General features: G+C 45.2%; 53 non-coding genes and 2 pseudogenes across 53 annotated transcripts; all 55 read right to left on the bottom strand.

Moving 5' to 3' along the window:
* Positions 1-182: 182 nt before the first annotated feature.
* On the bottom strand, positions 183-301 carry LOC120924184. Its single transcript, XR_005746327.1, has one exon. It is a non-coding gene; the product is annotated as a 5S ribosomal RNA (ribosomal RNA).
* A 90-nt stretch (positions 302-391) lies between these two features.
* LOC120924183 lies at positions 392-510 on the bottom strand. Its single transcript, XR_005746326.1, has one exon. It is a non-coding gene; the product is annotated as a 5S ribosomal RNA (ribosomal RNA).
* A 90-nt stretch (positions 511-600) lies between these two features.
* Positions 601-719, bottom strand: LOC120924182. Its single transcript, XR_005746325.1, has one exon. It is a non-coding gene; the product is annotated as a 5S ribosomal RNA (ribosomal RNA).
* A 90-nt stretch (positions 720-809) lies between these two features.
* On the bottom strand, positions 810-928 carry LOC120924189. The gene has a single exon (XR_005746331.1). It is a non-coding gene; the product is annotated as a 5S ribosomal RNA (ribosomal RNA).
* Positions 929-1,018: 90 nt separating this feature from the next.
* LOC120924181 lies at positions 1,019-1,137 on the bottom strand. The gene has a single exon (XR_005746324.1). It is a non-coding gene; the product is annotated as a 5S ribosomal RNA (ribosomal RNA).
* A 90-nt stretch (positions 1,138-1,227) lies between these two features.
* Positions 1,228-1,346, bottom strand: LOC120924180. Its single transcript, XR_005746323.1, has one exon. It is a non-coding gene; the product is annotated as a 5S ribosomal RNA (ribosomal RNA).
* Positions 1,347-1,436: 90 nt separating this feature from the next.
* LOC120924178 lies at positions 1,437-1,555 on the bottom strand. The gene has a single exon (XR_005746321.1). It is a non-coding gene; the product is annotated as a 5S ribosomal RNA (ribosomal RNA).
* Positions 1,556-1,645: 90 nt separating this feature from the next.
* Positions 1,646-1,764, bottom strand: LOC120924185. The gene has a single exon (XR_005746328.1). It is a non-coding gene; the product is annotated as a 5S ribosomal RNA (ribosomal RNA).
* A 90-nt stretch (positions 1,765-1,854) lies between these two features.
* On the bottom strand, positions 1,855-1,973 carry LOC120924177. Its single transcript, XR_005746320.1, has one exon. It is a non-coding gene; the product is annotated as a 5S ribosomal RNA (ribosomal RNA).
* A 90-nt stretch (positions 1,974-2,063) lies between these two features.
* LOC120924176 lies at positions 2,064-2,182 on the bottom strand. The gene has a single exon (XR_005746319.1). It is a non-coding gene; the product is annotated as a 5S ribosomal RNA (ribosomal RNA).
* A 90-nt stretch (positions 2,183-2,272) lies between these two features.
* On the bottom strand, positions 2,273-2,391 carry LOC120924187. Its single transcript, XR_005746330.1, has one exon. It is a non-coding gene; the product is annotated as a 5S ribosomal RNA (ribosomal RNA).
* Positions 2,392-2,481: 90 nt separating this feature from the next.
* LOC120924175 lies at positions 2,482-2,600 on the bottom strand. The gene has a single exon (XR_005746318.1). It is a non-coding gene; the product is annotated as a 5S ribosomal RNA (ribosomal RNA).
* Positions 2,601-2,690: 90 nt separating this feature from the next.
* Positions 2,691-2,809, bottom strand: LOC120924174. The gene has a single exon (XR_005746317.1). It is a non-coding gene; the product is annotated as a 5S ribosomal RNA (ribosomal RNA).
* Positions 2,810-2,899: 90 nt separating this feature from the next.
* Positions 2,900-3,018, bottom strand: LOC120924173. The gene has a single exon (XR_005746316.1). It is a non-coding gene; the product is annotated as a 5S ribosomal RNA (ribosomal RNA).
* Positions 3,019-3,108: 90 nt separating this feature from the next.
* On the bottom strand, positions 3,109-3,227 carry LOC120924172. The gene has a single exon (XR_005746315.1). It is a non-coding gene; the product is annotated as a 5S ribosomal RNA (ribosomal RNA).
* A 90-nt stretch (positions 3,228-3,317) lies between these two features.
* Positions 3,318-3,436, bottom strand: LOC120924192. The gene has a single exon (XR_005746334.1). It is a non-coding gene; the product is annotated as a 5S ribosomal RNA (ribosomal RNA).
* Positions 3,437-3,526: 90 nt separating this feature from the next.
* LOC120924171 lies at positions 3,527-3,645 on the bottom strand. Its single transcript, XR_005746314.1, has one exon. It is a non-coding gene; the product is annotated as a 5S ribosomal RNA (ribosomal RNA).
* Positions 3,646-3,735: 90 nt separating this feature from the next.
* LOC120924140 lies at positions 3,736-3,854 on the bottom strand. The gene has a single exon (XR_005746287.1). It is a non-coding gene; the product is annotated as a 5S ribosomal RNA (ribosomal RNA).
* A 10,775-nt stretch (positions 3,855-14,629) lies between these two features.
* On the bottom strand, positions 14,630-14,748 carry LOC120924170. The gene has a single exon (XR_005746313.1). It is a non-coding gene; the product is annotated as a 5S ribosomal RNA (ribosomal RNA).
* A 90-nt stretch (positions 14,749-14,838) lies between these two features.
* Positions 14,839-14,957, bottom strand: LOC120924169. The gene has a single exon (XR_005746312.1). It is a non-coding gene; the product is annotated as a 5S ribosomal RNA (ribosomal RNA).
* Positions 14,958-15,047: 90 nt separating this feature from the next.
* On the bottom strand, positions 15,048-15,166 carry LOC120924167. Its single transcript, XR_005746310.1, has one exon. It is a non-coding gene; the product is annotated as a 5S ribosomal RNA (ribosomal RNA).
* Positions 15,167-15,256: 90 nt separating this feature from the next.
* Positions 15,257-15,375, bottom strand: LOC120924166. The gene has a single exon (XR_005746309.1). It is a non-coding gene; the product is annotated as a 5S ribosomal RNA (ribosomal RNA).
* A 90-nt stretch (positions 15,376-15,465) lies between these two features.
* LOC120924165 lies at positions 15,466-15,584 on the bottom strand. Its single transcript, XR_005746308.1, has one exon. It is a non-coding gene; the product is annotated as a 5S ribosomal RNA (ribosomal RNA).
* A 90-nt stretch (positions 15,585-15,674) lies between these two features.
* LOC120924164 lies at positions 15,675-15,793 on the bottom strand. Its single transcript, XR_005746307.1, has one exon. It is a non-coding gene; the product is annotated as a 5S ribosomal RNA (ribosomal RNA).
* A 90-nt stretch (positions 15,794-15,883) lies between these two features.
* Positions 15,884-16,002, bottom strand: LOC120924163. The gene has a single exon (XR_005746306.1). It is a non-coding gene; the product is annotated as a 5S ribosomal RNA (ribosomal RNA).
* Positions 16,003-16,092: 90 nt separating this feature from the next.
* LOC120924194 lies at positions 16,093-16,211 on the bottom strand. The gene has a single exon (XR_005746336.1). It is a non-coding gene; the product is annotated as a 5S ribosomal RNA (ribosomal RNA).
* A 90-nt stretch (positions 16,212-16,301) lies between these two features.
* LOC120924161 lies at positions 16,302-16,420 on the bottom strand. Its single transcript, XR_005746305.1, has one exon. It is a non-coding gene; the product is annotated as a 5S ribosomal RNA (ribosomal RNA).
* Positions 16,421-16,511: 91 nt separating this feature from the next.
* LOC120924196 lies at positions 16,512-16,630 on the bottom strand. Its single transcript, XR_005746338.1, has one exon. It is a non-coding gene; the product is annotated as a 5S ribosomal RNA (ribosomal RNA).
* Positions 16,631-16,720: 90 nt separating this feature from the next.
* LOC120924193 lies at positions 16,721-16,840 on the bottom strand. Its single transcript, XR_005746335.1, has one exon. It is a non-coding gene; the product is annotated as a 5S ribosomal RNA (ribosomal RNA).
* A 90-nt stretch (positions 16,841-16,930) lies between these two features.
* LOC120924160 lies at positions 16,931-17,049 on the bottom strand. The gene has a single exon (XR_005746304.1). It is a non-coding gene; the product is annotated as a 5S ribosomal RNA (ribosomal RNA).
* A 91-nt stretch (positions 17,050-17,140) lies between these two features.
* LOC120924159 lies at positions 17,141-17,259 on the bottom strand. Its single transcript, XR_005746303.1, has one exon. It is a non-coding gene; the product is annotated as a 5S ribosomal RNA (ribosomal RNA).
* A 90-nt stretch (positions 17,260-17,349) lies between these two features.
* On the bottom strand, positions 17,350-17,468 carry LOC120924158. The gene has a single exon (XR_005746302.1). It is a non-coding gene; the product is annotated as a 5S ribosomal RNA (ribosomal RNA).
* A 90-nt stretch (positions 17,469-17,558) lies between these two features.
* On the bottom strand, positions 17,559-17,677 carry LOC120924157. Its single transcript, XR_005746301.1, has one exon. It is a non-coding gene; the product is annotated as a 5S ribosomal RNA (ribosomal RNA).
* A 90-nt stretch (positions 17,678-17,767) lies between these two features.
* Positions 17,768-17,886, bottom strand: LOC120924154. The gene has a single exon (XR_005746299.1). It is a non-coding gene; the product is annotated as a 5S ribosomal RNA (ribosomal RNA).
* Positions 17,887-17,976: 90 nt separating this feature from the next.
* On the bottom strand, positions 17,977-18,095 carry LOC120924153. The gene has a single exon (XR_005746298.1). It is a non-coding gene; the product is annotated as a 5S ribosomal RNA (ribosomal RNA).
* Positions 18,096-18,185: 90 nt separating this feature from the next.
* Positions 18,186-18,304, bottom strand: LOC120924142. The gene has a single exon (XR_005746289.1). It is a non-coding gene; the product is annotated as a 5S ribosomal RNA (ribosomal RNA).
* A 90-nt stretch (positions 18,305-18,394) lies between these two features.
* On the bottom strand, positions 18,395-18,513 carry LOC120924152. Its single transcript, XR_005746297.1, has one exon. It is a non-coding gene; the product is annotated as a 5S ribosomal RNA (ribosomal RNA).
* Positions 18,514-18,603: 90 nt separating this feature from the next.
* LOC120924195 lies at positions 18,604-18,722 on the bottom strand. Its single transcript, XR_005746337.1, has one exon. It is a non-coding gene; the product is annotated as a 5S ribosomal RNA (ribosomal RNA).
* A 91-nt stretch (positions 18,723-18,813) lies between these two features.
* Positions 18,814-18,932, bottom strand: LOC120924186. Its single transcript, XR_005746329.1, has one exon. It is a non-coding gene; the product is annotated as a 5S ribosomal RNA (ribosomal RNA).
* Positions 18,933-19,022: 90 nt separating this feature from the next.
* On the bottom strand, positions 19,023-19,141 carry LOC120924151. Its single transcript, XR_005746296.1, has one exon. It is a non-coding gene; the product is annotated as a 5S ribosomal RNA (ribosomal RNA).
* A 90-nt stretch (positions 19,142-19,231) lies between these two features.
* LOC120924150 lies at positions 19,232-19,350 on the bottom strand. Its single transcript, XR_005746295.1, has one exon. It is a non-coding gene; the product is annotated as a 5S ribosomal RNA (ribosomal RNA).
* Positions 19,351-19,439: 89 nt separating this feature from the next.
* On the bottom strand, positions 19,440-19,556 carry LOC120924143 (annotated as a pseudogene).
* Positions 19,557-19,646: 90 nt separating this feature from the next.
* On the bottom strand, positions 19,647-19,765 carry LOC120924149. Its single transcript, XR_005746294.1, has one exon. It is a non-coding gene; the product is annotated as a 5S ribosomal RNA (ribosomal RNA).
* Positions 19,766-19,855: 90 nt separating this feature from the next.
* Positions 19,856-19,974, bottom strand: LOC120924148. Its single transcript, XR_005746293.1, has one exon. It is a non-coding gene; the product is annotated as a 5S ribosomal RNA (ribosomal RNA).
* A 90-nt stretch (positions 19,975-20,064) lies between these two features.
* On the bottom strand, positions 20,065-20,183 carry LOC120924147. The gene has a single exon (XR_005746292.1). It is a non-coding gene; the product is annotated as a 5S ribosomal RNA (ribosomal RNA).
* A 90-nt stretch (positions 20,184-20,273) lies between these two features.
* On the bottom strand, positions 20,274-20,392 carry LOC120924146. Its single transcript, XR_005746291.1, has one exon. It is a non-coding gene; the product is annotated as a 5S ribosomal RNA (ribosomal RNA).
* Positions 20,393-20,482: 90 nt separating this feature from the next.
* On the bottom strand, positions 20,483-20,601 carry LOC120924145. The gene has a single exon (XR_005746290.1). It is a non-coding gene; the product is annotated as a 5S ribosomal RNA (ribosomal RNA).
* A 90-nt stretch (positions 20,602-20,691) lies between these two features.
* Positions 20,692-20,810, bottom strand: LOC120924191. The gene has a single exon (XR_005746333.1). It is a non-coding gene; the product is annotated as a 5S ribosomal RNA (ribosomal RNA).
* A 90-nt stretch (positions 20,811-20,900) lies between these two features.
* On the bottom strand, positions 20,901-21,019 carry LOC120924179. Its single transcript, XR_005746322.1, has one exon. It is a non-coding gene; the product is annotated as a 5S ribosomal RNA (ribosomal RNA).
* A 90-nt stretch (positions 21,020-21,109) lies between these two features.
* On the bottom strand, positions 21,110-21,228 carry LOC120924168. Its single transcript, XR_005746311.1, has one exon. It is a non-coding gene; the product is annotated as a 5S ribosomal RNA (ribosomal RNA).
* A 90-nt stretch (positions 21,229-21,318) lies between these two features.
* Positions 21,319-21,437, bottom strand: LOC120924155. The gene has a single exon (XR_005746300.1). It is a non-coding gene; the product is annotated as a 5S ribosomal RNA (ribosomal RNA).
* A 90-nt stretch (positions 21,438-21,527) lies between these two features.
* Positions 21,528-21,647, bottom strand: LOC120924190. The gene has a single exon (XR_005746332.1). It is a non-coding gene; the product is annotated as a 5S ribosomal RNA (ribosomal RNA).
* Positions 21,648-21,736: 89 nt separating this feature from the next.
* Positions 21,737-21,856, bottom strand: LOC120924141. Its single transcript, XR_005746288.1, has one exon. It is a non-coding gene; the product is annotated as a 5S ribosomal RNA (ribosomal RNA).
* Positions 21,857-21,945: 89 nt separating this feature from the next.
* Positions 21,946-22,064, bottom strand: LOC120924139. The gene has a single exon (XR_005746286.1). It is a non-coding gene; the product is annotated as a 5S ribosomal RNA (ribosomal RNA).
* Positions 22,065-22,154: 90 nt separating this feature from the next.
* On the bottom strand, positions 22,155-22,269 carry LOC120924144 (annotated as a pseudogene; the record flags this gene model as incomplete).

Raw genomic sequence — 22,269 nt, 5'->3', positions numbered from 1 at the left:
GGTCTCCCATCCAGGTACTAACCAGGCCCGACCCTGCTTAGCCTCCGAGATCAGACGAGATCGGGCGCTTTCAAGGCGATGTGGCCGTAGGCGATAACCTTGGCTGTCCTTAACTCTCTTGAAGATAGCATGGAAGAAAGACTGGGGGAAAAAAGAGATTCAAGACTCCACCAAAACAAAAAAGCCTACAGCACCTGGTATTCCCAGGCGGTCTCCCATCCAGGTACTAACCAGGCCCGACCCTGCTTAGCCTCCGAGATCAGACGAGATCGGGCGCTTTCAAGGTGATGTGGCCGTAGGCGATAACCATGGCTGTCCTTAACTCTCTTGAAGATAGCATGGAAGAAAGACTGGGGGAAAAAAGAGATTCAAGACTCCACCAAAACAAAAAAGCCTACAGCACCTGGTATTCCCAGGCGGTCTCCCATCCAGGTACTAACCAGGCCCGACCCTGCTTAGCCTCCGAGATCAGACGAGATCGGGCGCTTTCAAGGTGATGTGGCCGTAGGCGATAACCATGGCTGTCCTTAACTCTCTTGAAGATAGCATGGAAGAAAGACTGGGGGAAAAAAGAGATTCAAGACTCCACCAAAACAAAAAAGCCTACAGCACCTGGTATTCCCAGGCGGTCTCCCATCCAGGTACTAACCAGGCCCGACCCTGCTTAGCCTCCGAGATCAGACGAGATCGGGCGCTTTCAAGGTGATGTGGCCGTAGGCGATAACCATGGCTGTCCTTAACTCTCTTGAAGATAGCATGGAAGAAAGACTGGGGGAAAAAAGAGATTCAAGACTCCACCAAAACAAAAAAGCCTACAGCACCTGGTATTCCCAGGCGGTCTCCCATCCAGGTACTAACCAGGCCCGACCCTGCTTAGCCTCCGAGATCAGACGAGATCGGGCGCTTTCAAGGTGATGTGGCCGTAGGTGATAACCATGGCTGTCCTTAACTCTCTTGAAGATAGCATGGAAGAAAGACTGGGGGAAAAAAGAGATTCAAGACTCCACCAAAACAAAAAAGCCTACAGCACCTGGTATTCCCAGGCGGTCTCCCATCCAGGTACTAACCAGGCCCGACCCTGCTTAGCCTCCGAGATCAGACGAGATCGGGCGCTTTCAAGGTGATGTGGCCGTAGGCGATAACCATGGCTGTCCTTAACTCTCTTGAAGATAGCATGGAAGAAAGACTGGGGGAAAAAAGAGATTCAAGACTCCACCAAAACAAAAAAGCCTACAGCACCTGGTATTCCCAGGCGGTCTCCCATCCAGGTACTAACCAGGCCCGACCCTGCTTAGCCTCCGAGATCAGACGAGATCGGGCGCTTTCAAGGTGATGTGGCCGTAGGCGATAACCATGGCTGTCCTTAACTCTCTTGAAGATAGCATGGAAGAAAGACTGGGGGAAAAAAGAGATTCAAGACTCCACCAAAACAAAAAAGCCTACAGCACCTGGTATTCCCAGGCGGTCTCCCATCCAGGTACTAACCAGGCCCGACCCTGCTTAGCCTCCGAGATCAGACGAGATCGGGCGCTTTCAAGGTGATGTGGCCGTAGGCGGTAACCATGGCTGTCCTTAACTCTCTTGAAGATAGCATGGAAGAAAGACTGGGGGAAAAAAGAGATTCAAGACTCCACCAAAACAAAAAAGCCTACAGCACCTGGTATTCCCAGGCGGTCTCCCATCCAGGTACTAACCAGGCCCGACCCTGCTTAGCCTCCGAGATCAGACGAGATCGGGCGCTTTCAAGGCGATGTGGCCGTAGGCGATAACCATGGCTGTCCTTAACTCTCTTGAAGATAGCATGGAAGAAAGACTGGGGGAAAAAAGAGATTCAAGACTCCACCAAAACAAAAAAGCCTACAGCACCTGGTATTCCCAGGCGGTCTCCCATCCAGGTACTAACCAGGCCCGACCCTGCTTAGCCTCCGAGATCAGACGAGATCGGGCGCTTTCAAGGTGATGTGGCCGTAGGCGATAACCATGGCTGTCCTTAACTCTCTTGAAGATAGCATGGAAGAAAGACTGGGGGAAAAAAGAGATTCAAGACTCCACCAAAACAAAAAAGCCTACAGCACCTGGTATTCCCAGGCGGTCTCCCATCCAGGTACTAACCAGGCCCGACCCTGCTTAGCCTCCGAGATCAGACGAGATCGGGCGCTTTCAAGGTGATGTGGCCGTAGGCGATAACCATGGCTGTCCTTAACTCTCTTGAAGATAGCATGGAAGAAAGACTGGGGGAAAAAAGAGATTCAAGACTCCACCAAAACAAAAAAGCCTACAGCACCTGGTATTCCCAGGCGGTCTCCCATCCAGGTACTAACCAGGCCCGACCCTGCTTAGCCTCCGAGATCAGACGAGATCGGGCGCTTTCAAGGTGATGTGGCCGTAGGTGATAACCATGGCTGTCCTTAACTCTCTTGAAGATAGCATGGAAGAAAGACTGGGGGAAAAAAGAGATTCAAGACTCCACCAAAACAAAAAAGCCTACAGCACCTGGTATTCCCAGGCGGTCTCCCATCCAGGTACTAACCAGGCCCGACCCTGCTTAGCCTCCGAGATCAGACGAGATCGGGCGCTTTCAAGGTGATGTGGCCGTAGGCGATAACCATGGCTGTCCTTAACTCTCTTGAAGATAGCATGGAAGAAAGACTGGGGGAAAAAAGAGATTCAAGACTCCACCAAAACAAAAAAGCCTACAGCACCTGGTATTCCCAGGCGGTCTCCCATCCAGGTACTAACCAGGCCCGACCCTGCTTAGCCTCCGAGATCAGACGAGATCGGGCGCTTTCAAGGTGATGTGGCCGTAGGCGATAACCATGGCTGTCCTTAACTCTCTTGAAGATAGCATGGAAGAAAGACTGGGGGAAAAAAGAGATTCAAGACTCCACCAAAACAAAAAAGCCTACAGCACCTGGTATTCCCAGGCGGTCTCCCATCCAGGTACTAACCAGGCCCGACCCTGCTTAGCCTCCGAGATCAGACGAGATCGGGCGCTTTCAAGGTGATGTGGCCGTAGGCGATAACCATGGCTGTCCTTAACTCTCTTGAAGATAGCATGGAAGAAAGACTGGGGGAAAAAAGAGATTCAAGACTCCACCAAAACAAAAAAGCCTACAGCACCTGGTATTCCCAGGCGGTCTCCCATCCAGGTACTAACCAGGCCCGACCCTGCTTAGCCTCCGAGATCAGACGAGATCGGGCGCTTTCAAGGTGATGTGGCCGTAGGCGATAACCATGGCTGTCCTTAACTCTCTTGAAGATAGCATGGAAGAAAGACTGGGGGAAAAAAGAGATTCAAGACTCCACCAAAACAAAAAAGCCTACAGCACCTGGTATTCCCAGGCGGTCTCCCATCCAGGTACTAACCAGGCCCGACCCTGCTTAGCCTCCGAGATCAGACGAGATCGGGCGCTTTCAAGGTGATGTGGCAATAGGCGATAACCATGGCTGTCCTTAACTCTCTTGAAGATAGCATGGAAGAAAGACTGGGGGAAAAAAGAGATTCAAGACTCCACCAAAACAAAAAAGCCTACAGCACCTGGTATTCCCAGGCGGTCTCCCATCCAGGTACTAACCAGGCCCGACCCTGCTTAGCCTCCGAGATCAGACGAGATCGGGCGCTTTCAAGGTGATGTGGCCGTAGGCGATAACCATGGCTGTCCTTAACTCTCTTGAAGATAGCATGGAAGAAAGACTGGGGGAAAAAAGAGATTCAAGACTCCACCAAAACAAAAAAGCCTACAGCACCTGGTATTCCCAGGCGGTCTCCCATCCAGGTACTAACCAGGCCCGACCCTGCTTAGCCTCCGAGATCAGACGAGATTGGGCGCTTTCAAGGTGATGTGGCCGTAGGCGATAACCATGGCTGTCCTTATATATATGTTAATTCGCGCTGAATATTAACTTTAGAAAATGCAAATCGTGCTGATAAGTGATTAAAAAAGAAACTATCAAGTGTCAAATTAATAGGCAAAAACGATACAAGTAAAGTCCAATTGCATAAATATACACCAGTGGTTTTCAATGAAACAACACCCAGATCAGTGTGATGATTGAAGGAAGGTGTGATGTGATCTCAAACAACGTGCTCCTGCTTCACAAGTAGATACGCCTCTTCCACATTAACCACAGCTCATGGAAAACAAAAGAGAGATACTCTCATAGCGCAGCTGAGTGTAAAGCAATACAAAGAGGATAAATGGTCTCTAACAATGGCACACTCACGAATCCACCGATTAAAAGCCGCATATAGCAACAATACACCGATCCTTCATTAAGCCGCTCAGCTCATATGATGTTTCCTCTCCTCATTCGAATCCTAGATCGAATCCTAGATCCGTCCCGCTCGTAACTCCTCCCCCACGCGTTACGTCAATAGTCACTTGACTTAGTCATGGGTCACTCCCTGTCCGCTCTACGCTGGTATTATTTATAGTCAGCATAGGAATCAGGCAGAGACGGGATTGGTAGTGAGGGAGTGTTAGACATCTTACATCATTGCAAGCATAAACGAAGGATCATACACTGTTCATTAACATAGTGCATGTAGGCAATTTAATACAAAGAATAATAATTACTATAGTAATTAAAAACATTTAAAAATCCAAGAACATCTTAGTGGCGTTATTAAACTGAGGATATGCTTATATGCATAGCAGCCTCTAGTGGCCACAGTAAATACAGCACTTACAAACTCCAGCACATGCTGCACTACATCAATCAATGAGCAGATATAATTACAATATAAAATATCTATAAAGTACATTAATATATACTATTATAAATAACAACATACCATTTAAAATAAAATATTCTAGAATTAAAATATTTTGTAAAAGGAGGAATATATGTAAAAATAACCAATATATAAAAATATATATATAAAGAATCATCACGTTAAAAAACTAGTACATACTTAATAGTCAGAGATGAAACAATTGAGGTCAAATTCAATATTTAACCCATTGGGCGACAATGATCTCATCTCATGAATCCATTTTGATTCAGTTTGACTCAATGTCCGTACCATGTGGCTCCCCCTCCAATGTGGGTTATATTTAGCGATAGCCCAGAATTTTAATTCTTTGGGATCCCTATGGTGGCACAGGTCAAAGTGTCGTGACACATTATGTTTAGGGAAGCCCTTTTCAATATTTTGCACATGCTCCCTAAGACGTTTCCACAAGGGCCTTTTTGTGCGGCCAATATATTGAAGGGAGCATGAGCATTGTAAAGCATACACTACTCCCTCCGTTCTACATGTTATTAGATCTTTAATTTGGTATTCTTTTTGTGTGACATTGGACACAAAACTGGAGCATTTATGTCCATTGAAATTGGTCTTTTTGCAAGCAAAGCACCTTTTACAAGGAAAGAAACCTTTTCCTTGGAAGAAGGTTAGAGTATTGGATTTGGTGGGAGGATCAGGTATATTCTTTGCCACCAAGTCCCTCAGAGAAGGGGCACGTCTATATATTATTCTGGGCATACTAGGCAGTATACATTGTAGTTGTTTATCAGCCTGTAATATAGACCAATGCCTTTTGAAGATGGTTTCCAGTTGTTTATGTTGTACGTTATAATTTAAAATAATTGGTACTTGATCATCCATAGCTTTATTTTTTATCCTATCTTCTATTAATGTCTCTCTGGGTATTTCTAACACATTTTGGATTTGTGTCTGTATGAAACTGTCGTCGTATCCTTTGTTCACAAACTTTTCCCCAATCATTTTAGCTTGCTCCAAAAAAGTCTGTGAATCGGTACAATTCCTGCGGATTCTAACCAATTGGCCTTTCGGGATGTTTATTAGCCATGGGTCATGGTGGCAGCTATCAACCGGTATATAGCTATTCCGTTCGACCGGTTTGAAATACGTTTTTGTGGTAATCAAATCTGCTTCAAGTGTAATTTCTAAATCCAGAAATTGTATAGTTTTTTCATCGATAGTATATGTAAGTACAATATTTTTCTGGTTTAAATTTAATTTGTTAAAAAATTGGATTAAAGATTCAGTATCACCCCTCCATATAAGAATACAATCATCAATAAATCTCTTGTAGAGTATTAATTGATCCGGTAGGTCCTCGTAGATAGCTGTTTCCTCCCACTCTGCCATGAAGACATTGGCAACACTAGGTGCGTATTTGGCCCCCATGCCAATGCCATTCAATTGCCGATAGTACTTCTGTCTGTGCCAAAAATAGTTGTGTTGTAGGCCGAATGCCAAACATCTTAACACAAACCTATTTTGCTTAGACACAAGTGACCCAAATTTGGTTAGTGCCCATTTTGATGCTTGAATCGCCTCTATATGGTTAATAACCGTGTAGAGCGAGGACACATCGGCAGTTGCTAGTAGATAATTCTCCGATCTATCGACTTTCACAGTGTCCAAAATCTGAATCAGATGTTTCGTGTCCCTTAGGTAGGCCCTTGTTTGTGGGACTAACGGTTGGATGAATTTATCTACATACTGTCCCAATCTGGAATTTATAGATTGGATCCCATTAATAATGGGTCTACCTGGGGGTCTGAGTGGGTCCTTATGGATCTTGGGGATTGTATATATTATGGGTACCCTACAGTTATCTGGGACAAGGTACTTTTGTTCTCTTTTATGTAGTACTCCTTTGTCCCTTCCTCTTTGTATCAGATCGATTAATTCATCCTTGTATTCACAGGTAGGGTTTCCCCTAAGTTTAATATACGTGTTTGAATCTTCTAGTTGACCTTCCAATTCTTCATAATAGTAATCTTTTGAAAGTACCACTATAGCTCCTCCTTTGTCCGCAGGTCTGATAATGACCTGTTTATTTTCCTCAAGTTCCTTGATTCCTTTATGTATACTTTTGGAATCAGGAACTTTTTTAGTTTTAAGTTTCTCCAGGTCTCTAAGTACCAACTTATTGAAAACTTCGACGTGTTCATTATACATAGTTACATAGTTAGTCAGGTTGAAAAAAGACACAAGTCCATCCAGTTCAACCACAAAAAACAAAATAAAAAAACACAGTAAAATCCTATACACCCAACTTCATACCCACAGTTGATCCAGAGGAAGGCAAAAAACCCCAGCGGAGCATGATCCAATTTGCTACAGCAGGGGAAAAAATTCCTTCCTGATCCCCCGAGAGGCAATCGGATTTACCCTGGATCAACTTTACCTACAAATCTTAGTACTCAGTTATATTCTGTACATTTAGGAAAGAATCCAGACCTTTCTTAAAGCAATCTACTGATCTGGCCAGAACCACCTCTGGAGGGAGTCTGTTCCACATTTTCACAGCTCTTACTGTGAAAAAACCTTTCCGTATTTGGAGGTGAAATCTCTTTTCCTCTAGACGTAAAGAGTGCCCCCTTGTCCTCAGTGATGACCGTAAAGTGAATAACTCAACACCAAGTTCACTGTATGGACCTCTTATATATTTGTACATGTTGATCATATCCCCCCTTATTCTCCTCTTCTCAAGAGTGAATAAATCTAGTTCCTCTAATCTTTCCTCATAGCTGAGCTCCTCCATGCCTCTTATCAATTTGGTTGCTCTTCTCTGCACTTTCTCCAGTTCTCCTATATCCTTTTTGAGAACTGGTGCCCAAAACTGAACTGCATATTCCAGATGAGGTCTTACTAATGATTTGTACAGGGGCAAAATTATATCTCTGTCTCTGGAGTCCATACCTCTCTTAATACAAGAAAGGACTTTGCTCGCTTTGGAAACCGCAGCTTGGCATTGCATGCCATTATTGAGCTTATGATCAACTAAAACCCCCAGATCTTTCTCCACTACAGACCCCCCCAGTTGTACTCCCCCTAGTATGTATTATTGTGAACCTGAGGATTAAAAAGAGACTTATTCCTCAATTGGCTATGCTGGACTCTCCCCAAAAGGGTTTGATCCTGTACCCCTTTGATGGGTTGATTCATCATGTATTTTTTGATGTTTAGCTTCCTGGTATATTTTTGTATGTCCACATAGACATCGAATTTGCTTAAATTACGTTTTGGAGCAAACTTGAGTCCTTTATCCAAAGTTAGAAGTTCTGAACGTGTTAGTTCGATACCACTAATATTATAGATGCCTTCCCCTACTATACCCTTCTTCTTTTGGACCTTGTGTCCGCCTCTGCATCCTCTCTTTCGTTGGGGCTTCGCGTATGTGTCATCTGTTCGTATCGTGGAGGAGTTCTGTCGCTCCGGCGATACTCTAAAAAAGAACGTGAATCATTTTCCTCTCTGAGATTGCCCAATGGCTCATATCTATTATGCATTGGGATGGGACTTCTTCTATTCTCATACTGATGATAGTCCCTGGGAGTTGAGCTCCCTTGATGATGTTGTTGGGGCGGTACTCTAGGTTGTTGCTGGGGATAATTATCCCTAATATCCCTAACCTCTTGAGTATGGTATTGGTAATCCTGTTGGTATCCATATTGATACCCCCCCTGCTGATCAGGTCGATTTTGTGGAGGTTTTGGCTGTTTTTGGTTGTTCTTATTTTTCCAAAAAGGTTTTTTGGGAGATTTGGACCTTGGTTTTTGATTATTCTTATTCCCCCACCAGGGTTTGGGGGTCCTGGGTTCATTATGGTCACTTCTTGATGATCTTGCTTGGTTATTCGGATAATAACCATTTGGATTATCCCTATAAGATCTGCCATAATCACCTCCATTATTGCCAGTGGGTTCAGGAGATCTATATCTCATCTCTCTCCTGGGGGATATTATCCGTACCTCCCTCTCTGGGGAGGACGAAACTGAACCCCTATTTCCATCCTTAAGGTTGATTTGCCATTTGAAGGTTTGGTGCTGTTGATAATCATTAGTATCCCTAAGGTATTTTCTTTTTTTGCGCTGTTTAATCTCAAGATCCTTTTGCTCCAATACTTTATTTAATTGGGCAGTGAGCGTTATAAATGAAGGGCTATCCTTATGACCATCTAAAAACACCTTGCAATCAGCAATTTGTTTATTGATCGTAGCAATTTTTCTTTGTTTCCGTTTGATTAAAAATTGCAATACTTCAATCCCTTTTTCATTAAAAAACTTATACCATTCTTCTATTGAATCTGGGTCAAGGAGACCATCATTTATTGGTACATCCCATCTAAGTCTCCGGGGTACAATACCCTCTTTAATGTATTGTTCATGGGTGGTTACATCCCACCATACGCTAACCTTCTTTTCCATTAAATGGCCAAACTTTCTAAAAGTGGTGTCAAGATCACCCACTTCAGAAACAGGTTTGGTGGTGAATACATCTTTTAAATCAACTGTGCGATTTTCCATAAATTTGAATATATCCATAATTGCTGCTAAGTAGTGATAGGTGACCAGTGAAAAAAATGTAAAAATGTGATACTACAGCGCTAATTAAATATCAAATTATAGAGCATTTAACAAAATTACCAAATAATAAACGCAGCAAAAAAGTAATGTAGGTCAAACAAAAATGGTACAATGTATATATATGTTAATTCGCGCTGAATATTAACTTTAGAAAATGCAAATCGTGCTGATAAGTGATTAAAAAAGAAACTATCAAGTGTCAAATTAATAGGCAAAAACGATACAAGTAAAGTCCAATTGCATAAATATACACCAGTGGTTTTCAATGAAACAACACCCAGATCAGTGTGATGATTGAAGGAAGGTGTGATGTGATCTCAAACAACGTGCTCCTGCTTCACAAGTAGATACGCCTCTTCCACATTAACCACAGCTCATGGAAAACAAAAGAGAGATACTCTCATAGCGCAGCTGAGTGTAAAACAATACAAAGAGGATAAATGGTCTCTAACAATGGCACACTCACGAATCCACCGATTAAAAGCCGCATATAGCAACAATACACCGATCCTTCATTAAGCCGCTCAGCTCATATGATGTTTCCTCTCCTCATTCGAATCCTAGATCGAATCCTAGATCCGTCCCGGATGTATTCACCACCAAACCTGTTTCTGAAGTGGGTGATCTTGACACCACTTTTAGAAAGTTTGGCCATTTAATGGAAAAGAAGGTTAGCGTATGGTGGGATGTAACCACCCATGAACAATACATTAAAGAGGGTATTGTACCCCGGAGACTTAGATGGGATGTACCAATAAATGATGGTCTCCTTGACCCAGATTCAATAGAAGAATGGTATAAGTTTTTTAATGAAAAAGGGATTGAAGTATTGCAATTTTTAATCAAACGGAAACAAAGAAAAATTGCTACGATCAATAAACAAATTGCTGATTGCAAGGTGTTTTTAGATGGTCATAAGGATAGCCCTTCATTTATAACGCTCACTGCCCAATTAAATAAAGTATTGGAGCAAAAGGATCTTGAGATTAAACAGCGCAAAAAAAGAAAATACCTTAGGGATACTAATGATTATCAACAGCACCAAACCTTCAAATGGCAAATCAACCTTAAGGATGGAAATAGGGGTTCAGTTTCGTCCTCCCCAGAGAGGGAGGTACGGATAATATCCCCCAGGAGAGAGATGAGATATAGATCTCCTGAACCCACTGGCAATAATGGAGGTGATTATGGCAGATCTTATAGGGATAATCCAAATGGTTATTATCCGAATAACCAAGCAAGATCATCAAGAAGTGACCATAATGAACCCAGGACCCCCAAACCCTGGTGGGGGAATAAGAATAATCAAAAACCAAGGTCCAAATCTCCCAAAAAAACCTTTTTGGAAAAATAAGAACAACCAAAAACAGCCAAAACCTCCACAAAATCGACCTGATCAGCAGGGGGGGTATCAATATGGATACCAACAGGATTACCAATACCATACTCAAGAGGTTAGGGATATTAGGGATAATTATCCCCAGCAACAACCTAGAGTACCGCCCCAACAACATCATCAAGGGAGCTCAACTCCCAGGGACTATCATCAGTATGAGAATAGAAGAAGTCCCATCCCAATGCATAATAGATATGAGCCATTGGGCAATCTCAGAGAGGAAAATGATTCACGTTCTTTTTTAGAGTATCGCCGGAGCGACAGAACTCCTCCACGATACGAACAGATGACACATACGCGAAGCCCCAACGAAAGAGAGGATGCAGAGGCGGACACAAGGTCCAAAAGAAGAAGGGTATAGTAGGGGAAGGCATCTATAATATTAGTGGTATCGAACTAACACGTTCAGAACTTCTAACTTTGGATAAAGGACTCAAGTTTGCTCCAAAACGTAATTTAAGCAAATTCGATGTCTATGTGGACATACAAAAATATACCAGGAAGCTAAACATCAAAAAATACATGATGAATCAACCCATCAAAGGGGTACAGGATCAAACCCTTTTGGGGAGAGTCCAGCATAGCCAATTGAGGAATAAGTCTCTTTTTAATCCTCAGGTTCACAATAATGAACACGTCAAAGTTTTCAATAAGTTGGTACTTAGAGACCTGGAGAAACTTAAAACTAAAAAAGTTCCTGATTCCAAAAGTATACATAAAGGAATCAAGGAACTTGAGGAAAATAAACAGGTCATTATCAGACCTGCGGACAAAGGAGGAGCTATAGTGGTACTTTCAAAAGATTACTATTATGAAGAATTGGAAGGTCAACTAGAAGATTCAAACACGTATATTAAACTTAGGGGAAACCCTACCTGTGAATACAAGGATGAATTAATCGATCTGATACAAAGAGGAAGGGACAAAGGAGTACTACATAAAAGAGAACAAAAGTACCTTGTCCCAGATAACTGTAGGGTACCCATAATATATACAATCCCCAAGATCCATAAGGACCCACTCAGACCCCCAGGTAGACCCATTATTAATGGGATCCAATCTATAAATTCCAGATTGGGACAGTATGTAGATAAATTCATCCAACCGTTAGTCCCACAAACAAGGGCCTACCTAAGGGACACGAAACATCTGATTCAGATTTTGGACACTGTGAAAGTCGATAGATCGGAGAATTATCTACTAGCAACTGCCGATGTGTCCTCGCTCTACACGGTTATTAACCATATAGAGGCGATTCAAGCATCAAAATGGGCACTAACCAAATTTGGGTCACTTGTGTCTAAGCAAAATAGGTTTGTGTTAAGATGTTTGGCATTCGGCCTACAACACAACTATTTTTGGCACAGACAGAAGTACTATCGGCAATTGAATGGCATTGGCATGGGGGCCAAATACGCACCTAGTGTTGCCAATGTCTTCATGGCAGAGTGGGAGGAAACAGCTATCTACGAGGACCTACCGGATCAATTAATACTCTACAAGAGATTTATTGATGATTGTATTCTTATATGGAGGGGTGATACTGAATCTTTAATCCAATTTTTTAACAAATTAAATTTAAACCAGAAAAATATTGTACTTACATATACTATCGATGAAAAAACTATACAATTTCTGGATTTAGAAATTACACTTGAAGCAGATTTGATTACCACAAAAACGTATTTCAAACCGGTCGAACGGAATAGCTATATACCGGTTGATAGCTGCCACCATGACCCATGGCTAATAAACATCCCGAAAGGCCAATTGGTTAGAATCCGCAGGAATTGTACCGATTCACAGACTTTTTTGGAGCAAGCTAAAATGATTGGGGAAAAGTTTGTGAACAAAGGATACGACGACAGTTTCATACAGACACAAATCCAAAATGTGTTAGAAATACCCAGAGAGACATTAATAGAAGATAGGATAAAAAATAAAGCTATGGATGATCAAGTACCAATTATTTTAAATTATAACGTACAACATAAACAACTGGAAACCATCTTCAAAAGGCATTGGTCTATATTACAGGCTGATAAACAACTACAATGTATACTGCCTAGTATGCCCAGAATAATATATAGACGTGCCCCTTCTCTGAGGGACTTGGTGGCAAAGAATATACCTGATCCTCCCACCAAATCCAATACTCTAACCTTCTTCCAAGGAAAAGGTTTCTTTCCTTGTAAAAGGTGCTTTGCTTGCAAAAAGACCAATTTCAATGGACATAAATGCTCCAGTTTTGTGTCCAATGTCACACAAAAAGAATACCAAATTAAAGATCTAATAACATGTAGAACGGAGGGAGTAGTGTATGCTTTACAATGCTCATGCTCCCTTCAATATATTGGCCGCACAAAAAGGCCCTTGTGGAAACGTCTTAGGGAGCATGTGCAAAATATTGAAAAGGGCTTCCCTAAACATAATGTGTCACGACACTTTGACCTGTGCCACCATAGGGATCCCAAAGAATTAAAATTCTGGGCTATCGCTAAATATAACCCACATTGGAGGGGGAGCCACATGGTACGGACATTGAGTCAAACTGAATCAAAATGGATTCATGAGATGAGATCATTGTCGCCCAATGGGTTAAATATTGAATTTGACCTCAATTGTTTCATCTCTGACTATTAAGTATGTACTAGTTTTTTAACGTGATGATTCTTTATATATATATTTTTATATATTGGTTATTTTTACATATATTCCTCCTTTTACAAAATATTTTAATTCTAGAATATTTTATTTTAAATGGTATGTTGTTATTTATAATAGTATATATTAATGTACTTTATAGATATTTTATATTGTAATTATATCTGCTCATTGATTGATGTAGTGCAGCATGTGCTGGAGTTTGTAAGTGCTGTATTTACTGTGGCCACTAGAGGCTGCTATGCATATAAGCATATCCTCAGTTTAATAACGCCACTAAGATGTTCTTGGATTTTTAAATGTTTTTAATTACTATAGTAATTATTATTCTTTGTATTAAATTGCCTACATGCACTATGTTAATGAACAGTGTATGATCCTTCGTTTATGCTTGCAATGATGTAAGATGTCTAACACTCCCTCACTACCAATCCCGTCTCTGCCTGATTCCTATGCTGACTATAAATAATACCAGCGTAGAGCGGACAGGGAGTGACCCATGACTAAGTCAAGTGACTATTGACGTAACGCGTGGGGGAGGAGTTACGAGCGGGACGGATCTAGGATTCGATCTAGGATTCGAATGAGGAGAGGAAACATCATATGAGCTGAGCGGCTTAATGAAGGATCGGTGTATTGTTGCTATATGCGGCTTTTAATCGGTGGATTCGTGAGTGTGCCATTGTTAGAGACCATTTATCCTCTTTGTATTGTTTTACACTCAGCTGCGCTATGAGAGTATCTCTCTTTTGTTTTCCATGAGCTGTGGTTAATGTGGAAGAGGCGTATCTACTTGTGAAGCAGGAGCACGTTGTTTGAGATCACATCACACCTTCCTTCAATCATCACACTGATCTGGGTGTTGTTTCATTGAAAACCACTGGTGTATATTTATGCAATTGGACTTTACTTGTATCGTTTTTGCCTATTAATTTGACACTTGATAGTTTCTTTTTTAATCACTTATCAGCACGATTTGCATTTTCTAAAGTTAATATTCAGCGCGAATTAACATATATATACATTGTACCATTTTTGTTTGACCTACATTACTTTTTTGCTGCGTTTATTATTTGGTAATTTTGTTAAATGCTCTATAATTTGATATTTAATTAGCGCTGTAGTATCACATTTTTACATGGCTGTCCTTAACTCTCTTGAAGATAGCATGGAAGAAAGACTGGGGGAAAAAAGAGATTCAAGACTCCACCAAAACAAAAAAGCCTACAGCACCTGGTATTCCCAGGCGGTCTCCCATCCAGGTACTAACCAGGCCCGACCCTGCTTAGCCTCCGAGATCAGACGAGATCGGGCGCTTTCAAGGTGATGTGGCCGTAGGCGATAACCATGGCTGTCCTTAACTCTCTTGAAGATAGCATGGAAGAAAGACTGGGGGAAAAAAGAGATTCAAGACTCCACCAAAACAAAAAAGCCTACAGCACCTGGTATTCCCAGGCGGTCTCCCATCCAGGTACTAACCAGGCCCGACCCTGCTTAGCCTCCGAGATCAGACGAGATCGGGCGCTTTCAAGGTGATGTGGCCGTAGGCGATAACCATGGCTGTCCTTAACTCTCTTGAAGATAGCATGGAAGAAAGACTGGGGGAAAAAAGAGATTCAAGACTCCACCAAAACAAAAAAGCCTACAGCACCTGGTATTCCCAGGCGGTCTCCCATCCAGGTACTAACCAGGCCCGACCCTGCTTAGCCTCCGAGATCAGACGAGATCGGGCGCTTTCAAGGTGATGTGGCCGTAGGCGATAACCATGGCTGTCCTTAACTCTCTTGAAGATAGCATGGAAGAAAGACTGGGGGAAAAAAGAGATTCAAGACTCCACCAAAACAAAAAAGCCTACAGCACCTGGTATTCCCAGGCGGTCTCCCATCCAGGTACTAACCAGGCCCGACCCTGCTTAGCCTCCGAGATCAGACGAGATCGGGCGCTTTCAAGGTGATGTGGCCGTAGGCGATAACCATGGCTGTCCTTAACTCTCTTGAAGATAGCATGGAAGAAAGACTGGGGGAAAAAAGAGATTCAAGACTCCACCAAAACAAAAAAGCCTACAGCACCTGGTATTCCCAGGCGGTCTCCCATCCAGGTACTAACCAGGCCCGACCCTGCTTAGCCTCCGAGATCAGACGAGATCGGGCGCTTTCAAGGTGATGTGGCCGTAGGCGATAACCATGGCTGTCCTTAACTCTCTTGAAGATAGCATGGAAGAAAGACTGGGGGAAAAAAGAGATTCAAGACTCCACCAAAACAAAAAAGCCTACAGCACCTGGTATTCCCAGGCGGTCTCCCATCCAGGTACTAACCAGGCCCGACCCTGCTTAGCCTCCGAGATCAGACGAGATCGGGCGCTTTCAAGGTGATGTGGCCGTAGGCGATAACCATGGCTGTCCTTAACTCTCTTGAAGATAGCATGGAAGAAAGACTGGGGGAAAAAAGAGATTCAAGACTCCACCAAAACAAAAAAGCCTACAGCACCTGGTATTCCCAGGCGGTCTCCCATCCAGGTACTAACCAGGCCCGACCCTGCTTAGCCTCCGAGATCAGACGAGATCGGGCGCTTTCAAGGTGATGTGGCCGTAGGCGATAACCATGGCTGTCCTTAACTCTCTTGAAGATAGCATGGAAGAAAGACTGGGGGAAAAAAGAGATTCAAGACTCCACCAAAACAAAAAAGCCTACAGCATCTGGTATTCCCAGGCGGTCTCCCATCCAGGTACTAACCAGGCCCGACCCTGCTTAGCCTCCGAGATCAGACGAGATCGGGCGCTTTCAAGGTGATGTGGCCGTAGGCGATAACCATGGCTGTCCTTAACTCTCTTGAAGATAGCATGGAAGAAATACTGGGGGAAAAAAGAGATTCAAGACTCCACCAAAACAAAAAAGCCTACAGCACCTGGTATTCCCAGGCGGTCTCCCATCCAGGTACTAACCAGGCCCGACCCTGCTTAGCCTCCGAGATCAGACGAGATCGGGCGCTTTCAAGGTGATGTGGCCGTAGGCGATAACCATGGCTGTCCTTAACTCTCTTGAAGATAGCATGGAAGAAAGACTGGGGGGAAAAAAGAGATTCAAGACTCCACCAAAACAAAAAAGCCTACAGCACCTGGTATTCCCAGGCGGTCTCCCATCCAGGTACTAACCAGGCCCGACCCTGCTTAGCCTCCGAGATCAGACGAGATTGGGCGCTTTCAAGGTGATGTGGCCGTAGGCGATAACCATGGCTGTCCTTAACTCTCTTGAAGATAGCATGGAAGAAAGACTGGGGGAAAAAAGAGATTCAAGACTCCACCAAAACAAAAAAGCCTACAGCACCTGGTATTCCCAGGCGGTCTCCCATCCAGGTACTAACCAGGCCCGACCCTGCTTAGCCTCCGAGATCAGACGAGATCGGGCGCTTTTCAAGGTGATGTGGCCGTAGGCGATAACCATGGCTGTCCTTAACTCTCTTGAAGATAGCATGGAAGAAAGACTGGGGGAAAAAAGAGATTCAAGACTCCACCAAAACAAAAAAGCCTACAGCACCTGGTATTCCCAGGCGGTCTCCCATCCAGGTACTAACCAGGCCCGACCCTGCTTAGCCTCCGAGATCAGACGAGATCGGGCGCTTTCAAGGTGATGTGGCCGTAGGCGATAACCATGGCTGTCCTTAACTCTCTTGAAGATAGCATGGAAGAAAGACTGGGGGAAAAAAGAGATTCAAGACTCCACCAAAACAAAAAAAGCCTACAGCACCTGGTATTCCCAGGCGGTCTCCCATCCAGGTACTAACCAGGCCCGACCCTGCTTAGCCTCCGAGATCAGACGAGATCGGGCGCTTTCAAGGTGATGTGGCCGTAGGCGATAACCATGGCTGTCCTTAACTCTCTTGAAGATAGCATGGAAGAAAGACTGGGGGAAAAAAGAGATTCAAGACTCCACCAAAACAAAAAAGCCTACAGCACCTGGTATTCCCAGGCGGTCTCCCATCCAGGTACTAACCAGGCCCGACCCTGCTTAGCCTCCGAGATCAGACGAGATCGGGCGCTTTCAAGGTGATGTGGCCGTAGGCGATAACCATGGCTGTCCTTAACTCTCTTGAAGATAGCATGGAAGAAAGACTGGGGGAAAAAAGAGATTCAAGGCTCCACCAAAACAAAAAAGCCTACAGCACCTGGTATTCCCAGGCGGTCTCCCATCCAGGTACTAACCAGGCCCGACCCTGCTTAGCCTCCGAGATCAGACGAGATCGGGCGCTTTCAAGGTGATGTGGCCGTAGGCGATAACCATGGCTGTCCTTAACTCTCTTGAAGATAGCATGGAAGAAAGACTGGGGGAAAAAAGAGATTCAAGACTCCACCAAAACAAAAAAGCCTACAGCACCTGGTATTCCCAGGCGGTCTCCCATCCAGGTACTAACCAGGCCCGACCCTGCTTAGCCTCCGAGATCAGACGAGATCGGGCGCTTTCAAGGTGATGTGGCCGTAGGCGATAACCATGGCTGTCCTTAACTCTCTTGAAGATAGCATGGAAGAAAGACTGGGGGAAAAAAGAGATTCAAGACTCCACCAAAACAAAAAAGCCTACAGCACCTGGTATTCCCAGGCGGTCTCCCATCCAGGTACTAACCAGGCCCGACCCTGCTTAGCCTCCGAGATCAGACGAGATCGGGCGCTTTCAAGGTGATGTGGCCGTAGGCGATAACCATGGCTGTCCTTAACTCTCTTGAAGATAGCATGGAAGAAAGACTGGGGGAAAAAAGAGATTCAAGACTCCACCAAAACAAAAAAGCCTACAGCACCTGGTATTCCCAGGCGGTCTCCCATCCAGGTACTAACCAGGCCCGACCCTGCTTAGCCTCCGAGATCAGACGAGATTGGACGCTTTCAAGGTGATGTGGCCGTAGGCGATAACCATGGCTGTCCTTAACTCTCTTGAAGATAGCATGGAAGAAAGACTGGGGGAAAAAAGAGATTCAAGACTCCACCAAAACAAAAAAGCCTACAGCACCTGGTATTCCCAGGCGGTCTCCCATCCAGGTACTAACCAGGCCCGACCCTGCTTAGCCTCCGAGATCAGACGAGATCGGGCGCTTTCAAGGTGATGTGGCCGTAGGCGATAACCATGGCTGTCCTTAACTCTCTTGAAGATAGCATGGAAGAAAGACTGGGGGAAAAAAGAGATTCAAGACTCCACCAAAACAAAAAAGCCTACAGCACCTGGTATTCCCAGGCGGTCTCCCATCCAGGTACTAACCAGGCCCGACCCTGCTTAGCCTCCGAGATCAGACGAGATTGGGCGCTTTCAAGGTGATGTGGCCGTAGGCGATAACCATGGCTGTCCTTAACTCTCTTGAAGATAGCATGGAAGAAAGACTGGGGGAAAAAAAGAGATTCAAGACTCCACCAAAACAAAAAAGCCTACAGCACCTGGTATTCCCAGGCGGTCTCCCATCCAGGTACTAACCAGGCCCGACCCTGCTTAGCCTCCGAGATCAGACGAGATCGGGCGCTTTCAAGGTGATGTGGCCATAGGCGATAACCATGGCTGTCCTTAACTCTCTTGAAGATAGCATGGAAGAAAGACTGGGGGAAAAAAGAGATTCAAGACTCCACCAAAACAAAAAAGCCTACAGCACCTGGTATTCCCAGGCGGTCTCCCATCCAGGTACTAACCAGGCCCGACCCTGCTTAGCCTCCGAGATCAGACGAGATCGGGCGCTTTCAAGGTGATGTGGCCGTAGGCGATAACCATGGCTGTCCTTAACTCTCTTGAAGATAGCATGGAAGAAAGACTGGGGGAAAAAAGAGATTCAAGACTCCACCAAAACAAAAAAGCCTACAGCACCTGGTATTCCCAGGCGGTCTCCCATCCAGGTACTAACCAGGCCCGACCCTGCTTAGCCTCCGAGATCAGACGAGATCGGGCGCTTTCAAGGTGATGTGGCCGTAGGCGATAACCATGGCTGTCCTTAACTCTCTTGAAGATAGCATGGAAGAAAGACTGGGGGAAAAAAGAGATTCAAGACTCCACCAAAACAAAAAGCCTACAGCACCTGGTATTCCCAGGCGGTCTCCATCAGGTACTAACCAGGCCCGACCCTGCTTAGCCTCCGAGATCAGACGAGATCGGGCGCTTTCAAGGTGATGTGGCCGTAGGCGATAACCATGGCTGTCCTTAACTCTCTTGAAGATAGCATGGAAGAAAGACTGGGGGAAAAAAGAGATTCAAGACTCCACCAAAACAAAAAAGCCTACAGCACCTGGTATTCCCAGGCGGTCTCCCATCCAGGTACTAACCAGGCCCGACCCTGCTTAGCCTCCGAGATCAGACGAGATCGGGCGCTTTCAAGGTGATGTGGCCGTAGGCGATAACCATGGCTGTCCTTAACTCTCTTGAAGATAGCATGGAAGAAAGACTGGGGGAAAAAAGAGATTCAAGACTCCACCAAAACAAAAAAGCCTACAGCACCTGGTATTCCCAGGCGGTCTCCCATCCAGGTACTAACCAGGCCCGACCCTGCTTAGCCTCCGAGATCAGACGAGATCGGGCGCTTTCAAGGTGATGTGGCCGTAGGCGATAACCATGGCTGTCCTTAACTCTCTTGAAGATAGCATGGAAGAAAGACTGGGGGAAAAAAGAGATTCAAGACTCCACCAAAACAAAAAAGCCTACAGCACCTGGTATTCCCAGGCGGTCTCCCATCCAGGTACTAACCAGGCCCGACCCTGCTTAGCCTCCGAGATCAGACGAGATCGGGCGCTTTCAAGGTGATGTGGCCGTAGGCGATAACCATGGCTGTCCTTAACTCTCTTGAAGATAGCATGGAAGAAAGACTGGGGGAAAAAAGAGATTCAAGACTCCACCAAAACAAAAAAGCCTACAGCACCTGGTATTCCCAGGCGGTCTCCCATCCAGGTACTAACCAGGCCCGACCCTGCTTAGCCTCCGAGATCAGACGAGATCGGGCGCTTTCAAGGTGATGTGGCCGTAGGCGATAACCATGGCTGTCCTTAACTCTCTTGAAGATAGCATGGAAGAAAGACTGGGGGAAAAAAGAGATTCAAGACTCCACCAAAACAAAAAAGCCTACAGCACCTGGTATTCCCAGGCGGTCTCCCATCCAGGTACTAACCAGGCCCGACCCTGCTTAGCCTCCGAGATCAGACGAGATCGGGCGCTTTCAAGGTGATGTGGCCGTAGGCGATAACCATGGCTGTCCTTAACTCTCTTGAAGATAGCATGGAAGAAAGACTGGGGGAAAAAAGAGATTCAAGACTCCACCAAAACAAAAAAGCCTACAGCACCTGGTATTCCCAGGCGGTCTCCCATCCAGGTACTAACCAGGCCCGACCCTGCTTAGCCTCCGAGATCAGACGAGATCGGGCGCTTTCAAGGTGATGTGGCCGTAGGCGATAACCATGGCTGTCCTTAACTCTCTTGAAGATAGCATGGAAGAAAGACTGGGGGAAAAAAGAGATTCAAGACTCCACCAAAACAAAAAAGCCTACAGCACCTGGTATTCCCAGGCGGTCTCCCATCCAGGTACTAACCAGGCCCGACCCTGCTTAGCCTCCGAGATCAGACGAGATCGGGCGCTTTCAAGGTGATGTGGCCGTAGGCGATAACCATGGCTGTCCTTAACTCTCTTGAAGATAGCATGGAAGAAAGACTGGGGGAAAAAAGAGATTCAAGACTCCACCAAAACAAAAAAGCCTACAGCACCTGGTATTCCCAGGCGGTCTCCCATCCAGGTACTAACCAGGCCCGACCCTGCTTAGCCTCCGAGATCAGACGAGATCGGGCGCTTTCAAGGTGATGTGGCCGTAGGCGATAACCATGGCTGTCCTTAACTCTCTTGAAGATAGCATGGAAGAAAGACTGGGGGAAAAAAGAGATTCAAGACTCCACCAAAACAAAAAAGCCTACAGCACCTGGTATTCCCAGGCGGTCTCCCATCCAGGTACTAACCAGGCCCGACCCTGCTTAGCCTCCGAGATCAGACGAGATCGGGCGCTTTCAAGGTGATGTGGCCGTAGGCGATAACCATGGCTGTCCTTAACTCTCTTGAAGATAGCATGGAAGAAAGACTGGGGGAAAAAAGAGATTCAAGACTCCACCAAAACAAAAAAGCCTACAGCACCTGGTATTCCCAGGCGGTCTCCCATCCAGGTACTAACCAGGCCCCGACCCTGCTTAGCCTCCGAGATCAGACGAGATCGGGCGCTTTCAAGGTGATGTGGCCGTAGGCGATAACCATGGCTGTCCTTAACTCTCTTGAAGATAGCATGGAAGAAAGACTGGGGAAAAAAGAGATTCAAGACTCCACCAAAACAAAAAAGCCTACAGCACCTGGTATTCCCAGGCGGTCCTCCCATCCAGGTACTAACCAGGCCCGACCCTGCTTAGCCTCCGAGATCAGACGAGATCGGGCGCTTTCAAGGTGATGTGGCCGTAGGCGATAACCATGGCTGTCCTTAACTCTCTTGAAGATAGCATGGAAGAAAGACTGGGGGAAAAAAGAGATTCAAGACTCCACCAAAACAAAAAGCCTACAGCACCTGGTATTCCCAGGCGGTCTCCCATCCAGGTACTAACCAGGCCCGACCCTGCTTAGCCTCCGAGATCAGACGAGATCGGGCGCTTTCAAGGTGATGTGGCCGTAGGCGATAACCATGGCTGTCCTTAACTCTCTTGAAGATAGCATGGAAGAAAGACTGGGGGAAAAAAGAGATTCAAGACTCCACCAAAACAAAAAAGCCTACAGCACCTGGTATTCCCAGGCGGTCTCCCATCCAGGTACTAACCAGGCCCGACCCTGCTTAGCCTCCGAGATCAGACGAGATCGGGCGCTTTCAAGGTGATGTGGCCGT

The sequence above is a fragment of the Rana temporaria genome, unplaced genomic scaffold (assembly GCF_905171775.1).
Source record: "Rana temporaria unplaced genomic scaffold, aRanTem1.1, whole genome shotgun sequence".
Classification (NCBI taxonomy): Eukaryota; Metazoa; Chordata; class Amphibia; order Anura; family Ranidae; genus Rana; species Rana temporaria.
The sequence above is the reverse complement of the archived record's forward strand: the minus strand, read 5'-3'. Positions and strand labels throughout refer to the sequence as shown.